This window comes from Phascolarctos cinereus, unplaced genomic scaffold, assembly GCF_003287225.1.
Source record: "Phascolarctos cinereus isolate Bilbo 61053 unplaced genomic scaffold, phaCin_HiC Scaffold_2;HRSCAF=192, whole genome shotgun sequence".
In the NCBI taxonomy this organism is placed as follows: Eukaryota; Metazoa; Chordata; class Mammalia; order Diprotodontia; family Phascolarctidae; genus Phascolarctos; species Phascolarctos cinereus.
The window spans coordinates 333,147,875-333,165,726 of record NW_027555625.1 but is presented as its reverse complement, the minus strand read 5'-3'; positions in this window follow the sequence as shown (position 1 = coordinate 333,165,726).

Here is a 17,852-nt window from a genome sequence, read left to right as displayed (position 1 = left end):
CCCTTTATAGGGCCTCAGTTTCCTCCTCCCTAAAATATCCTTAATATGGAGCAGTTATCAGCAGAAACAAGGGTGGCATTCAGGGCAGCAGGTCCCTTCTAGAAGATGGGGCTGGCATGTGGTATGTCCAAGCAAGATAGGAGTTTTGGAAACCATGGCATTAAGAGCCATAAGGGAAATTCAGGCTAATGTAACTGATGTGATGTGTTTAGGGACACTAAAGCCTAAGTTGCTGATATCATTTGTTCATCATCACACACCAAGGTAGCGGCAGAGCCTGCATTAAAACCCTCATTTCAGAAAGAGCCCCAGCCAGCAATGCTTCACTTCACTCAAGGCTCTATTCATTCTCCAAACTTCTCATCCTCATCACCAGCCACCTTCACACTCCAAAGAAACCTCTGCTATAAGGCTCCAGAATGGTGGCTGGTCCTCTCACTCAGACTACCATTTAAAGAGAATCCCCAGTCATTCTTCACCTTATGACTCCACCCACTCTCTAAACTTCTCCTCTTCCTCGACAGCCTCTTTGCTCCCATGTACATCCCCTTCCATTCCCTTTCTAGCTTCCCTTTTGTGTTGTAGTCCCCCATTACAAGGTAAGCACCTTAAGAATAGGAACCATCTTATTTTCTTGTATTTGTATTTCCAGATCTTAACACAATTCCTGGCACATAGAAAACACTTAATAAATTCTCTATCTACCTCTCTCTCTCTCTCTCTCTCTCTCTCTCTCTCTCTCTCTCTCTCTCTCTCTCTCTCTCTCCCTATCAAGACCCAGGTCCTCTGACACCAACTACAGAGCAGATGAGAGAGGGCTTTAGGACCTTAAAGAATCTTGCCATATCTCCTTATCCCTATTGTAAAGGAATAAATAAGGCTAGATACTCAGACCTGGCTTTCCTGGATGTCTCCATCACCTTATTCTTAGATCAAGACTGGTTCCCAGTTTCATTGATACAGAAACTTGATCTGATCACTTCCCCCAAGAATGATCAATCTCTGGAGACTGATACATACCAAAGCTTTAACTAGGGCAGGCTTTTGCCCAAGGGTGCTGAAATTTAGAGACTGACAACTGGGGGCTTTCTTCCAAGTTCCCAACCATACTTCCATGGCCATACCTAGGTAAACTCTCCCTCACCCTCATCCTGAAGAACAATTTCTCCTTACTCTTGGCCCATCCTATACCTAACAATCCCTCAAAAGCATAGAAATCTGAGTATTCCAGGGTTCCTTCCTAGAAGATCATTCCCAAGGCAAGCCATCACTTTAGCCCTTCCTTTTCCCATACACAAAGATTCCTAGTTAAGATTCAGATTCACACCAACAAGCAGCAATTCATGAGACATATTAGTGAATTCAGGTATCAAACTGACAGTGGCAAATCCATGTCATATGAAGATTGGTTGAAGGAAATAGAGATGGGGAGAGGAGAGAAGAGGAGAGCTTTCTGGAAAAGAAAAGACTTAGGAAAATGCACTATCTTCAGATAACTGAAAGGCCATTGTGTAAAAGAAGGCCACATTCTACTTGTTGTTTGTCCTTCATTCTCAAAGAGGCCCATGACATCAGGGAGGTGATGCCATAACTTGCAAGTGACTTGGATTTAAATGAGGGATGGCTGTTCAAAGTCATCAGCCTCACTTTTTCCTCCAGAGCCATCTGGGTCTAGTGGCCAGATATAGATCAGGATGGCTGGAAATGGCCCTCCATATTCTACTTGGCCCATTGGTGAGACTAAGATAATGGGAAGAAGCTAGAGGGAGGCGAATTTTTACTTACTATAAGTGGAAACTCCCTAACAATAAAAGCTATCCAACAATGGAGTGGGCTTTCTCAAAATGTGTTAAGCTGCCTATCACTGAAGGTCTTCAAAACACTGAAGATCTTATTAATGTTGCTGCTGCTGCTGCTGATGTTACAATTGCTGTTAGAGATGTAACAAAAAAGAATCATCCCTCATACATGGATTTCTGTTGATCATCTCCAATTTATCTTTGTCTATATATTATTTGTATGTAATTGTTTTCATGCTGACTTCCAAATTAGACTGTGAGCCCCTTGAGAGCAGGGAATGTTTTTTTTTGGGGGGTTGCCTTTCTTTGGATCCCCAGTGCTTAGCATAGTGTCCAGCACATAACAGGCACTTAGCAATTGCTTATCAACTGACTGACCATAGAATTCAATAATTATATTAAATAGAAGCAACACATATAATCAGGTTACTAGCAAGAGAGTTGGTCAAGTAGAACATTCTCCCACAGCAAGCTGGGAATAGGTGTCAGACCTTCTGTTCTCTTTATGTTATTTCATTAACTCATTTAACATTCAAGGACTGTTTGCTGAGCACCCACTATGTGCAGGCATTAAGAATACAAAGATGAAAAAGGATACCACATTTGCCATTGAGGAGCATACACTCTCTTAGAAAGGATGATACTTGTATGCAGATGAGTATGATATAAGGCAAAATGTGTTGGAGGCCTAGGGGAGAGTCAAAGGAAATCTCAAGAAGGAAGAACACTTTCAGCTGGGACAATCAGGGAAGATTGCATTGAAAATCACAGCACCACAGAATTAGGACTGAAAAGGATGTTGGAAATCAGCTAGTCAAACTCCTTCATTTTATAGATGAGGAAACTGAAACCTAGAGTTGCTAAGTGACTCAGACAAGGTCCCACACATAAGAAATGGCAGAGCTGGGATTTGAACCCAGGTCCTCTTACTGTAGAGCCAGCCCTCACATATTCCATTGAACAGCAATATCTAGGCAGCACTTGAATTGGATCTTGAAAGAGGAGGATTTCAATAATCAGAGACGAGGAGGGAATGCAATCCAGGCATGAAAGTATCCTATTGGGTACATAAGGTGAAGTACTGACAGAATAAGGTGAGGGAATAGTGAATAGTCCAAATTGGCTTGAATGCCCAGTATATGAAGGAAGGTAGCAAAATATAAGACTGGAAAGGCAAGATGGAGCCACGGTGGTAAAGAGCCTTGAAGACCAGGACTTATAAATCTATTTTATCCTACAGACAGTGGAGAGCCCCTGAAAAGTTCTCAGCAGTGCAGCAACATAATATAAACTCTAAGAAAAGCCAAAAGACTCCCTTGGGTGCCCTGTGCTAGGGTCAGACTTTGTATTAATAAAACCCTTGCCTCCTTAGGACTGAATACTGGACCAAACCAGAGTGGTGGATTAGGCCTGTTTCTGTAAGTCTGCTTGCTGCTGCTATTTTGTTTTGGTTTACATACTTAGTGAACATATCAATTTGAGTTTTATGCCTTGAGGCAGCTTAATCACAAAGGACCCAGTTCCAGACATGTAGGGAATAACTAAGCAGACAAATACTGTGTTGTGCACATGAGAGATAGGAAAATAGGGGAAGGAAAGAGAATATACTAGGTCTGGGAGTCAAGAGTCCTAGTCCTATCTCTTCCACTATATTTTGTGACCTTCAGTAAGTCATTTCCTCCCTCTAGCCTTTAATCTCCATATCTGTGAGGTGAGAGGTTTGAATCTATAATTTATAACAGTATATGCTCTGTATTAATTGGCCCTTTCACTCTCATATTCATTTGTGTGTGTGTGTGTGTGTGTGTGTGTGTTTCTATATGTTGTTCAGTCTTCATTTTCAAAGAGGACCAATGACATCATGGGGTGATATCTTGACTTGTGTGTGAACTGGATTCAAGTGAGGCAGAGTTGCACAAAGTTGTCATCCTTACTCTCTCTTCCAAAGTCATCAAAGTCCAATGGCAAGACAAAAGTCAAGACAACTGGCAGTGGCCCAGGATGCAGTGGATGACCTTGGCGTTTCTGATATCTGACCAAGCTCTAAGCACTCCACAGTGCCTGCTTCAGCTGCCTTCATGGCCATTGGAACAAATTGTTCTCATCTACCCATTCCTCTAGGGGAATTCTTCACACACTTTGTCTAGACAGCCCCCTAACTCACTGATGGATTGGAGGCCTATTGGCCCATCAGCAGATCAGAGTGTAGCCACCGAGCATGCTACAGAGTCTTGGAGCCACAGTGAAAGTTGAGTGAAAGGTGGACACCAAAGGCAGATGAACAGCCCTGAAAGGGGATTAGCAAGACCTCACACCAGTGATAGTTCTTCTTGAACACTATATATACACACTTACACACATATACATTTACATACATATACATATACATATACATATACACATACATATACACATACACATACACATACACATACACATACACATACACATACATATACACATACATATACATATACATATACATATACATATACATATACATATACATATACATATACATATACATATACATATACATATACATATACATATACATATACATATACATATACATATACATATACATATACATACTTGAAATTTGGATTTAGTCAAAGGGACACACCTCTGACCTAACTGATAAAGATGCAATTGATAAAAAGAGGGGACCTAAGAGAGAAAGAGTTGGGACAGGTCCTCTTATGTAACCCTGACTCAACACAGTTTAGCTAGTCAAGTCAACAAACATTTACTAAGCCCTAAGTGCTAGACACTATACTAAGAATTGGGTATAAAAAATACAAGCAAAAAGAAAGACCATCCCTGTCCTCAAAGAACTTACATTCTAATGGGAGAAGACACATGTAAAGAAGCTAAAAAGCAGGTAGATTCAGAAGAGAGAAGGTACTAGCCCATGGTGAGGGTGGGGAAGGATGGAAAAAGTTCAGAGTCGAGAGTGGAGCCAAGAGAGGAATGAAGATATGGCTGAAGTAGTCACTTTCCTTAAAATGAGGTTCTAGAAGGAACCAATCAAAGAAAAGAATCACAGAAGCAGAATGTACTTTCAGGGTGAGAACATTGCTGTAACATGGTGGAGAAAGTCTGGAGCATCAGGACCTTGAGAGGAAAGTCTAAAAGATGATCTAGGGTGAGTGTTATTGAACTGAAAGCTCAATAGTTCAATAGTGTGGTGTAACAGCCAGAAAAGTTCATGAAAGCTTTGGCTATATAAGAGAAGCATAGTGTCCAGAAATAGGGAGGTGATTAGTATCCCTGTCCTCTGCCCTGGTGAGACTCTATCTGAGCTGTATTTTAAGAAAGGCAGCAGTGAGCTATAGTACAGCCACATGAGGGTAACCAGGACAGTGAAGGGTCTAGAAATCATGGAAGGTTAGGAACAGCTTGAAAGATCTTGGAAGATTTAACTGATAAGAGAAGACTTGAGGGAGAAATGAGAGTTATCTTGAAGTATTTGAAGGGCTGTCATGTGGAAAAGGGATTCAATTTATTCTTCTTAGCCCTAGGGAGCAGAACTACGACTTATAGGGGAAGTTGCAAAGAAACAAATTTAGGTTCTATGTAAGGACTAATTTTCTCATAGATCTACATGCAAAAGTAAAAGTGGCTGCCTCGAGTTCTGGCCTTACTGGAAGCCTTCCAAGGCCCGGTGACCACTACAGGCGTGATGCATACTCACGTGTGAATTAGATGAATGGTCTCTGTCATCCCTTCCAAACCCAAAATGTTTTTGTTTTCAAAAGGCTAGAAAACCAAGTTGTGGTGGGACTTAAATACTGAAAGAAACCTACCCTCAACATTGGTAAACTGTTGTTCTGGCCAGTGACAATCCTGGTCCTTAGTTTCCCATTTGCCCATGACCCAGAGTAGAATTGGCAGCTCAAAATTTTCATCTTCTCCACTCAGGGGAATTAACCAAAAGAGATGAAGTCAAATGGATGATGGACCATTTGGCAGAAAGAAACATGAAGGGGAGTCAATTGACCTTTCCTCCTAGGGCTGAACTGGGTCTTGGGAAGCCTGAAAACTCATCTGTGGACCCATTAGGCCTACTGTCTCAGAAGGAATTTATGGTGGGAAGTAACTGTAAAACCCTCGGTGATCACAGACTCACAGAATTTTTACTTAAATAAGGCAACCTGGTGTAGTGGATAGAGCAATGGAGTTGTAGTCAAAAAGACCTAACTAACTTACTAGCTGTGTGACCCTGGGCAAGTCACTTAACCCCAATTGCCTAAAAAAAAAAAAAGACCTAACTTCAGATCCTGCTTCAGATACTTCCTAAGCTGAGTGACCCCAGTAAAGTCATTTAATCTGTCTGTGCTTCAGTTTCCTCAGCTGTAAAATGAAGGTTCTATACTCAGTGGCCTTTTAAAATCCCTTCTAGAACTAAATCTATGGTCTAATATGAGCCTAAATCTTCTCTGAAACTTCCATCCATTGCTTCTAGTTTGGCTTTCTCTAGGACAAAGGATAGTTGTAATACTTCCATATTCTAGCCTTTCAAATACTTGAGGTTAGCAATCACATCCCTCTAAGTCTTTTCTATAATTGTAATATCCCCAGATCCTTTAATTAGTTCTAGTATGGTACAGTCTCAAGATACTTCAACCATCCTGGTCACCCTCCTTCAGAACCTCTCCAGCTTAGGGAGGAAAGCAGCCCTTCCTAAAATGTTGCACCCAGAACTGAACATCATATTCCACATGTGATCTAGCCAGAGTAAAGTAGACTGAAATTGTCCCCTCTCTAGTCCCAAATAACATGCCTCTCTTAAGACAGTCTCATAGTGCATGAAAACTTTTTGGTCAACAGATCACATTGTTGATTCATCTTGGACTTGTAATTCACTAAAGTCCTCAAACCTTATTTTGCACAAACTTTTATCCAGCTACAGCTCCTCAGCCTTGTACTTAAAAGTTGATTTTTTTTTACCCAAATGTTATACTTCATATTTATCCAAATTAAATTTCATTCTAGGGGCAACTAGGTGGCGCAGTGGATAGAGCACCAGCCCTGGAGTCAGGAGGACCTGAGTTCAAATCCGGCCACAGACACATAATACTTCCTAGCTGTGTGACTCTGGGCAAGTCACTTAACCCCAACTGCCTCACTGGAAAAAAAATTCATTCTATTAGATTCAGTTCAATGTTCCAACCCATCAATATGTTTTTGTATACTGACTATCCTCCAACTCTCTAGCTATCTCTCCCAACATTGTGTCATCTACCCATTTGATAAGCATGCCATGTAGGCCTTGATTCAAGTCATTGATAATGGGAAACAATGTGATACAGTGAAAAGAAAACTGGGTTTGGAGTCAGAGGACCTGGGTTCAAATTCCAACTCTATCACTTACTATCTGTATGACCTTAAGTAGGGAGCCATCTCCAGTTGTCCTGATCTATATCTTGCCACTGGGTCCAGATGGCTCTGGAGGAGAGAGTGAGGCTGGTGACTTTGCACTCCCTCCCTTAAATCTAATTCACTTGCATGTCATGGCATCATCTTCCTGATGTCATGGTCCTCTTTGAGAACGAAGGACAAACAACTACAACCTTAAGCAAGTCATTTAACCTCTCTCAGTCTCATTTTCCTCATTTGTGAGGAAAGGATCCTGGACCAGATAGCTTCCAAGGTCCCTCTCTCTTCTAAAACTAGGTTTCTATAAGCCTATGTTCAATAGTACTAACCAAGGTTAAATCACTGCGGCACTTCATTGGAGATCTCTCTCTAAGTTGACATTGAACCATTAATAGCCTTTCTTGGCATGCTGTCATTCAACTAGTTCTGAATCCCCCTAATTATACTATTTTCTCTATCCATGTCTTTCCCTCTTGTTCACTCACATCTCATTAAATTTATGATATCAAAAGTAATGAGTGAATTGACCTTAAAATCCCATAAGCTTTTATTAGGGATGCAAAAATATTTATGTGTAACAGGTACTACTCATGAGAGGTATGCACATCCAAGTAGAGCACATCTGTGAAAGAGATATCCCCAATATTCAGGTTTTTGAAGGAGATTGGGAGAAAAATAACCATAGATACAACTTACCAGCAGCAGTTCACTTACTCTCCTTGTGCAATTTTGCCTTTGAAGGCAAATCTGGTGATAATGGGCAATGGTTATCTCCCTGCACAGAAACCCAACAAACTTTGTTCCAGGGCTAAAGGGAGCTTTATGAATATAGAGAGAAAGCTATTGTTACAACAGCCATTAGAGTGCCCTGTGGCACCCTCTGTCCTATTTACACATGCAGCTGTAATCAGAAAAGGAACTCTAAGCTTCTACAGCTCTCTAAACCACACGTATGCAGCTTCAGGCTTACTGGTGACCAGGATGGTTATGAACAGATGCAATCCCAAAACTCAAGCATTAGTGGTTGGTACTAGGGACATAGACCTCATCCCAAATACAGTTTCTGCCCTTCAGTGGCACAGGGACTGGGGCTGGGCATCAAATAGAATGTATGGTCTATGTTACATACAAGTAAAGTTTCTATTCTTATTACCTTTTATCTAATCTGATCAAATGACGTCTAAATTAATGACATTAATAGATGTCATTCAATGAGAAAGATCATTGTCAAATGGATGGAAGCAGCAAATGCTTCAGTATATACAAAGAAATAAAATTGGTGGAAGTAGGAGTCTAGCTCTCAGTCCCACCACGCAGGCAAAATGGATAAACCAGAGAAACAACCACAAAATTGTGAAGATAAGGGACAAATAACTAACTGATACAGCATTCTTAGGTTAAGGGTTAGCCACAAGGCATAACTATAAGTATGTTTACAATAATAATAACAGTAATAATAATAGCTAGCATTTATACAGCACCTTAAGGTTTGCAAAGTACTCTACAAAATTATTTCATTTTATCCTCACAACTCTGGGAGACAGGTGCTATTATTATCCCTATTTTGTAGATGGGAAAATGGAGGCAGAGATATATAGTTAGCTACTATCTGAGGTGGGACTCAAATTTGGGTCTTCCTGACCCCAGGTCCAGTTCTCTATCCACCGCATCATCCAGCTTGCCTATTATTTACAATGATAGACAAATAGCAATTATACCATGTAAGTGGTGTTGAGAAGCTATCAATATGAAAAGAGCTACAGTAAAATAAGTGTACAGTCTATGTTGTATTGAAAGTTCATGCAGCACTGGAATGTGAAGACTCTCCCATTCAGAACGATGATCTCTCTCTCTCTCTCTGTCTCTTTCTCTCACAGGCAGTCCTCAGCTGAAGAATTCCTACATGATCATCTTGGGTTCTAGCTTGTCTGCCTCTAGAAATCTAGGAAGCTTTGTATTGGTCTAAGTATCATATAGATGAGTGATCCTCTGTGGAGCTGAGTTTTAGAGTCCATGAAGACTTTGACAATGCACAATTGTAGTTTACCCATTTTTTTTACAACAATGCAACTTACCCCTATAAAACATCTTTATTAGGATAACATGACTCAGTCAGCCAACTGAGATTCTGGTAGTAGGCTTTGGCCAATTAGGCAGAAAGGGCACAAGTCCTGGGTGGTGTTGCCTGATTGGACCAATTGAGTGTCTGATTATTCCAAAGAACTACAGTAATAGAATGTGTATGATGTTTTACATATATAATAGACCTGGTTAGTTTACCTGAACAAATATTCGCAGGGATTTCGTAAAAGATTTTATCAAATGCTTTGCTTACATCTAGGTAAACTATAGCTACAATATTCCCCTGGTCTACCAATCTGGTTAACCCTATCAAAAAAGAAGATGAGGTTAGTCTGGCAGGACCTGTACTTGCGGAAGCTATTCTAGCTTTGTGACTAGTTGACAGTCTATAAATATTTATTAAGCACCTACTATTTGCCAGGCATTGTGCTAAACACTGGAAAAATAAATACAAAAAAGGTAGTTCCAGGCTTCAAGGAGCTTGCAATATAATGAGGGAAGATAACATGCAGAAGGAAGTTAAAAGACAGGGGTGGGGTGGGGTGTGACTCAACACAGGCGCATAGCAGAAAAGTCAGCAATGTCACCTAGTCATGCAGCCAAATAAGCCGAGCTCCCTCCTTCAATGGAGGGTTTGGAGTTCATGGTTCCACACTTTAAAAAGAGGGACAAAAGGTGATGTTGTTTGTCCTTCATTTCAAATAGGACCAATGACATCAGGAGGGTAATGTCTTTACTTGCAAGTGAATTGTATTTAAGTGAGGCAGAGCTGTGCAAAGTCATTAGCCTTCTTCTCTCTTCCAGAGTCATCTGAGTCTAGGGGCAAGACATAGGTCAGGCCAACTGGCAATGGCCCCTTGGGACAGAATGTAGGATGAGGTTGAGTACCAAGGCTGATGGGATCTTACAGGGTGATGAGGTTTTCCCAACAATGAACTTCCTGGGGCAGCTTTTTCAGATGTTCATTCATGATCCCTTTAATAATATGTTCTAGGCATTTTGCCAGTATAGGAAGACAGTGTGGAGTTTAAAATTGCCCGACCTACAATAAAAGAAACTGAGGCAGAATTCTGAGCCAATGGCACTTTATTAAAGGCCCATGGTCCCCTCTAATGAAGTGGACTTCATGTCTTCCTCACAATTTGAGATGCCCCTGGTCCTCAGAACCTTACTTTCATGGGATTTAATATCCAACTACACAAAAGAGGCATGGTAAAATACAGAATCTCATTGGTTGATAAAACTTGCTCTTAAAGGCCAAAAGTTAGGGTGGGCAAGGCAAGAGTCATCTCCATTGACCAAGTGGTCATAAGATGGTCACCTGCCATGTTGGGCAAGAAAGGGTGGTCCAGAGGTACAGAAATAAGTTGGGGGACTTTCCAAAGAATCAGGACATCCCACCCATGCTGAGTTTGGACATGGAAATTGAGCAAAACCAGATGGAGATGTCTTTATCAGCATCATACAAGTGAGCTGCATAACTGGTAAACAAGTAATGAACATTACATTAAAGTTTAAGGCCTAATGTAAGAACCTATCTTATCTAATTATCCCTACAGATTTATGTAAAATATCAAACTGATTAGTACTGGTTGGAATAGAGGGATCCTAAGAATCATATCTGACACAGCAAGGTACGGTTTATTTGTTTGTTTGTTTCCATGAAAATACTGTATAAATGCTATGGGGTTTTACTGCTGACCTATACATAATAAAGGCTGGAATTTGGACTAAGTAGGGAAGAAATAAGGACCTTTCTTCTTTCACTTAATTTTTGTTTTGCCTCAAATTCATTTGTAGGCTAAACCAGAGAACATATTGGGAATTTGTAACCCTAAGTCAGATACTTATTTGGGACAAAAGATTATAGTGTCAGTCCCAAACATAGGCATTAAGAAGAAAATATTTGATGTTTAATAGGAATGTATATGTATAGCCTATATCAGGTTGTAGGGGAGGGAGGTGGGGAGGGAGGTGGGGAAGGAGGGGGAGAAAAATTTAAAACTCAAAAGCATATGGAAGTGATTGTTGATAATTCAAAATAAATTAATAAAAAAAATCAGAACAGAAAAAAAAAGAAGAAAATATTTCGTCTTAACCTGGGGGCAGCCTGCCTGGCTTTTGATAACTGGGTACAGTCTAGCTATGACTAAAGAATTGTCAGTCTGCCTTCATCAGAAATAGGCCTCTAGTCACCACATCTTTGCAGACTAGAACTGAGATGGATGACAGGTTGTCCTGAAGGGATGAAGCTCAAAAGTTGGTTGCAGGTAAGCCTTTCCCAACAGAGACAACAAGATAAAGAGAGTACAGGAAGCTCATAAGACAGTAAAAGTTGGGGAGCAGCTTCCTCACACCAGCAGAAGACATTGGCTTCTCTTCTGTGTCAAAGGCACATATGTGCTGTGCCGAGCCCATGACCTGTGGGGTGAGGGAGGGCAGAAAGGGACCGTGAGATATGGTATTAAGTAGAATTGGACCCACAGAGTACCTTGAACTTAAGACAGCTATTTGCCTTGCACAGGAAAAGGGGGAGGGTGCCTCAGGTGCCACAGCAGGAATTGAAATCCAGCTCATTCATCTGTGTGTTCCCTTTTTGTTCTACTTCAAACTCATCTGTAGGCTAAACCAGAGAAGATACTGGGACAACTTTGGCTCTTCTCCAGCCTCTCCTTTTGAACATATTCTCTTGAAAATCACTGTCACTGACTGAGCAATCCCACGTAGCAATTCCTTCAGTGCCTTGAAATAGTTAGTCAAGGGCTGCTAGGCAATTTCATAGTGTTTGGCATTCCTGAACTCATCAAGGGCAGCTACTGCGGGATCTCTCCTACTATCTCCCTACTTTCTTGGCTCTTATTTTCTGCTACTCTCCATGATACACTCTGTATTTCAACCAAACTGGTTTTGAATCTTTTCACTGGCTTGGTTGTGCTATCTCCTCTTGTCTTCTGTTCCTGGAACAGAGATGCAGTCCATTCTCATCTCTGCCTGTGGAAACCTTTCTCTTCTTCATGGTCCCTCTCAGATGCCACCTCCTTCAGGAAGCCTTCTCTGACCTTCTCTACCCTTCCACCCCAATCTCCTACCCCAGGTACACATGATCTCTTCCTCAAATTTCCCTAAAGCCTTTTGCCCAACTCTCTCCTTTACTCCTATCACATTCTACCTTGTATTATATTTATTTGAGCATGTGGAATATCCCCTAGACCTGTTATATTGTGAGCTCCTTAACAGCAGAGACAGTGTCATTTTGTTTTTCATTTTTCATAACCCCCATATTAGATACTTCATAAATATTGAATTTTTTTTAATGGAATTGTCCCATAATTTTGAGTAGAAAAATCCAGGCACAAGGAGAGGTCTCACTCATTCTCAGAAATGTCCCTACAGGTAGCAGAGGCTCTCTTCAAAAGAAACTGGGGCATTTCTAATATCATTAATGTTATAATAATACTATCTAACATAATTTATGTTTTTGATCCTCACAACATCCCTGTGAGGAAGAATAGGCATTACTATTCCCATTTTATAGATAAGAAAACTGAGGCTCAGGATAAGTGATTTGATAATCTTCTAGATCCATATTAACTGGGATTTTATTATTCTGTGAGTAGTAGAGTTCAGGCAAAGGAGTTATCAAACTAACAGAAAATCATATTTTCTGTCAAGAAGGAGAATTAAACCAGGGTTCAGATTCAAAGAACAGCTCCCCCCAGCTGGTAGCATCTTCTGCTATCATTCAATGCCCAGAACATAGCATTTCAATACTTTAAGCATCCATGGTTTCCTTAGTGTAGGTCCTCCCTCTTTCACTTTTGCAGATCTCAGCTTCTCCACATATTAGCTGAACTTTTTGTGAGGTGGTATGGGCAAAAAAAAATCATCCCCCAATGACCAACCCTCTGCTGCCTCTCTCTGCACTTTGGGCTTTCAACAGCAAACATAGCCCAGTCCTGGGCCTCTCCATGTAGCCATTCTGGCTTTGTAAAGTCTGCCCAAACTTAGGCTCCACTGGCAGAGCCTTTGAGAGTTATGTCTTCCTCCTTTGTGGAAGATATTATTAGACAAGATCATGTAATATGTCTTTAAAAAATCAATTAATCAAAAAGTACTCATTAAATCCCTAGTATATACCAGGCATTGTGTTAATTTCTGGGAATACAAAGACAAAAATAAGACAATCCCTGACTTCAAGGAGCTTACATTCTATTGAGGAAAAGAATCAAATTAAACTATATTTACCATGGTAGGAACACATATGTTTATCATGCAACTAGTGTTGGACATTGGTTACGCTAAGAACATTGATAGGCCCTGCCCTCAGGAGACCAAGATTCTGACCAGCCTGGTGAGAAGACAAAGTGAGATGAAAAATGGTCTAAAGGGAGATCCAAGGATGCTCTCCGGGTTTCATGCATCCTTTTACCATGGATAATTGAGCAGTAGGAAGATGTCCTGATTAACCCAAGCATATGATCGAGTACATTGTGATTTTATTGTCATCCAATGATTTTTCTTTTTCTCTGTAATCTGACAGTTGCAATGTCAATGAAGTTTATTCACCTTCCAAGTCAAAATAGAACCTGTAACTTTGGTATACTGCCACCAGGTGGTGGTGGTGGTATCTCAACCACATGGTCCAAAATATAGTACCTATGGTTTCCCTGAGATTCAAATAAGATCTAAGCCCCTGAGGACTCATAACCATGAATTTTCTATATTGCCTTGATTAAAAATATACCATTTTATTAAAATAGGTAGGTTTGAATAATCTTCACAAACATATATTTAAAGAAATAAATATCTGAGACACAATAGGGTATCTTTCTCAGTGACTCAATATTTTCTCTATCAGTTCTCACCCTCTAAATCTTATCTAATAGTCAAAGGTCCTTCAATGGGGTATGTACACACCTGCATAGATACATGTCTAAGTTTTCTAGACTGCTGGAATTTGCAGCAATTGTCTTTAATTTCAGTCTTAGTCACAGTATGAGGGTGATGACTCTTAGTACAAGAATAATTAAAGAAGTAAGACCTGGCCAAGGCATAAATTGCATCTTTGATGAATCCCTGTAGGGGTCAAATGCCCTGTGCTTGATGGATTAAGTATGGAATTATAAGGAAAGCACATTGCAGTTCCAAAGCCAATTCTGGACTTCAGTGGTAAATAATTCATTACTTAAATTTTTTATTGATGTTTAATAAAGATGTTAACATGAAAAACCAGGAACTAAAAAGACCCATGTGCTAATAGTGTAAGGAAAATCCTGACTCAACAGAGCCCAGTCACTGCCATAACCAAATAAAACATTTGCATGTTGGGGGAAATTTTTATAATGGTCTTTTAGGAAGCATAGGGAAAAAAATATGAAATCCTTGGTTTCTGAATTAACAAGTAGTTTCTTCAGGGACCAAAGACCATAATTAATCAGAATCATCAGCACAAAGAGCTCCTACTCTCTTGAATTCATAATAGAAAGGGGAGAATTTGGTCCAAGGTTACAAAGTTACAAGGAAGCAAATAAGAGTGTTCTAATAGTGAGAGTTTTCCTTTTTTATTTATTTTTTTAATTGACAAAAATCTATTTCCTTTTCCTCCCACTTCCCCGATTGGAAAAAAAAAAGGAGGAAAATACATTGTAATAAATACATGTAGTTTAGCAAAACACATTCTGACAATGGAATGTACTGCTTTAAGAAGTTGTGTGTTCCTCAAGCAGAAGCAAGAATATCAGTTGTTGGGGATTTTATAAATGGGATTCTTGCTCATAGAGGGATTAAACTAGATGTCCCAGAGAGCATATTACACATGTATATATAAAAGTTCATGTGAAAAAAAACTAGGAAGAGGGCTAAGCATGAACCATGCTTCCCATTCCTAGGAAGATAAGGAAGAGGTCTGGGGGGGGAGGGAGGAGAGTTATGAGAGGAATGAAAGAGGTACTAAAAATGTCAGCAAAAACATGGGAAGAAAAAAAAGAAGAGTCTCAATGACTCAATTAGAAAATACACAGAAGAGAGAAGAATGTTCTAAAGGGAAAACAAACAAGCAGGCAATGTTGGAACTACCATGTTAAACTTGAAACAATTTTAAAAAAGCTGTATGGAGTGCAGATTCATGGTTTCATAAGTGATCCTCTTTCTCTGTTTTCTTCTTTGTATGGGGAAACATTCATGTTTGTTGATGTTTATCAAGTTCCTAATTTTTTAAAGTAAATTTTTAAAATTAAAACAAAAAAAATAAAGTGAGAGGGTTCTCATAATTCTTTCCAGTAATAATTCTGGGGGGAGAGATAGACAGAGAGACAGAGAGAGAGAGCACTAAGATTTTAATGAATCACAAGTTGAATATGAATGAACAGTACAATATGATAGACAAAGAAGCTAAAGCAATCTTAGGTTATGTTAATGAAATTAGTGGGTTGAGGGAAAAGGAGGTTATAGGTCCACTGTCCTTTATCCATAAATAGACTAAACTTTGAGTCTTGTATTTAGGCCTAGGGATAATTTTAGGAAGGACTTAGACAAGTTAGAGAATTCACAAAGAAGGGTAACCAGGATGGAAGGGGAAATGGAAACCATGCAATACATGAATTGGTTGAAAGAACTGAGCATGTTCCATTCAATTCAAATATTTACTAAGTGCCTGCTCTGTTCCAGGGACCATTATAGCTTCTGGGAATACAAAAACGAAAAATAGCCTCTGTCCTCAAAAAGCTTACATTCTTATTTTTTTTAATTTATTATTTTTTAACATTCATTTTCTAAAAATTTTGAGTTCTGAATTCTCTCCCTCTCTCCCACACCTCCCCTTCCCATTGAGAAGGCAAGAAATGTGACATCAATTATACATACAAAGTCATGCAAAACATATTTCTGAATCAGCCATGTTGTGGAGGGAAAAAAAGACAAGAAAAAATAAAGTGAAAAGATTTTCTTCAATCTGCGTTAAGACTCCATCACTTCTTTCTCTAGAGATGGATAGCATTTTTCATCATGAGTCCTTTGGAATTAATTGTCTTGGTTCATTGTACTGCTGAGAATAGCTAAATCATTCATAGTTGATCATCATACAGTATTGCTATTATTGAGTGCAATGTTCTGCTGGTTATGCTCACTTCATTTTGTATCAGTTCATGTGAGTCTTCCCAGGGTTTTCTGAAACCATCCTATTTATCATGCCTTATAACACAATAGCATTCCATCACAATCATACACTTCGTCTTGTTCAGACATTCCCCAGTTGATGGGCATCCCCTGAATTTCCAATTCTTTGCCACCAAAAAGAGCTGCTATAAATATTTTGTACATATAGGTCCTTTTTCTTTGATGTCTTTGGAATACAGAACTAGTAGTGGTATTGTTGGGTCAAAGGGTATATACAGTTTCATCACCCTTTGTGTGTAGTTCCAAATTGCAGAGTTTACATTCTAAAGAGAGGGAACAACTGTACATAGAGAAGGAAAAATAAAATAAACACAAAGTAATTTGGTGAAAGCACTAACAACCAGAGAGGTCAGGAAATGACTTGTGGGAAAGAAAGGGAACCTGAGCTGAACCTTGAAGGGAATTAGGGATTCTAAGAGGCAGAGGTGAGCATCATAGGGGGACTATCTGTGCAAAGATAAAGAGTTGGGAGAGGGAATATCATGTGTAGAGAACAACTAGTATGTTGACTTAATTGAAAAGGTAAGTATGTGATAGAAATAATGAGCCTACAGAAACAGATCATAAGGATGTTAAACGCCAAACAGAAAAATGTGTAATTGTGTACTGAAGGCAAGAAGAAAGCCCTTGTGCTTCTTGAGAAGTTACTTTGTTAGATCTATAGCATATTTTAGGAATATCGTTTTGGCAGCTACATGGGAAAAATAGAAGAGATTGGAGACAGGAAACCAATTACTGCTATGACCATAATCCAGGCGAGAGTTGATGAAGGGCTGAACTATGGTATGATCTTGTGAGAGAAGAAAACAGGATGGATTTGAGAGACACTGTAGAAGTGGAATCAACAGGATTTGGCAACTTATTAAATATGAAAGGGAGAGGGAAGACTTGAAGTTGACTCTGAGGTTGCAAATCTGGGTAATTAGCATAGTGGTACTCTCAGTATAAGTAGGAAAGTAAGAAAGACACTTATATGACCCTGGGCAGGTTATTTAACCCTGTTTTCCACAGTTACTCATCTATAAAATGAGCTGGAGAAGTAAATGGCAAACCATTCTAGTACCTTTGCCAGGAAAACCCCAAATGAGGTCATGAAGAATCAGACACAATTGAAAATGACTAAACAACAACAAAGAATTATAAGTGTGTGTTGCTGCATATATTGTTAGGCTTATTTATCGTGTTGGTTGATTTGGCTGAACTGATTTTTTTTCTCATTTTTAATTCTTTGTTACAATGGGTAACTTATTGGATCAGGTTAGGGAGAAGAAATTCAAAAATAAAGATAATACAAAGACAAAATATATAAATAAACACTTTTAAAACAAAAAGAAAGTTAATAAGTTCTGCTTTGGATATGTTGAATTTGAGATGCCTATGGAACATCCAGTTGAAGATGACCCTGAGGCAGTTAGT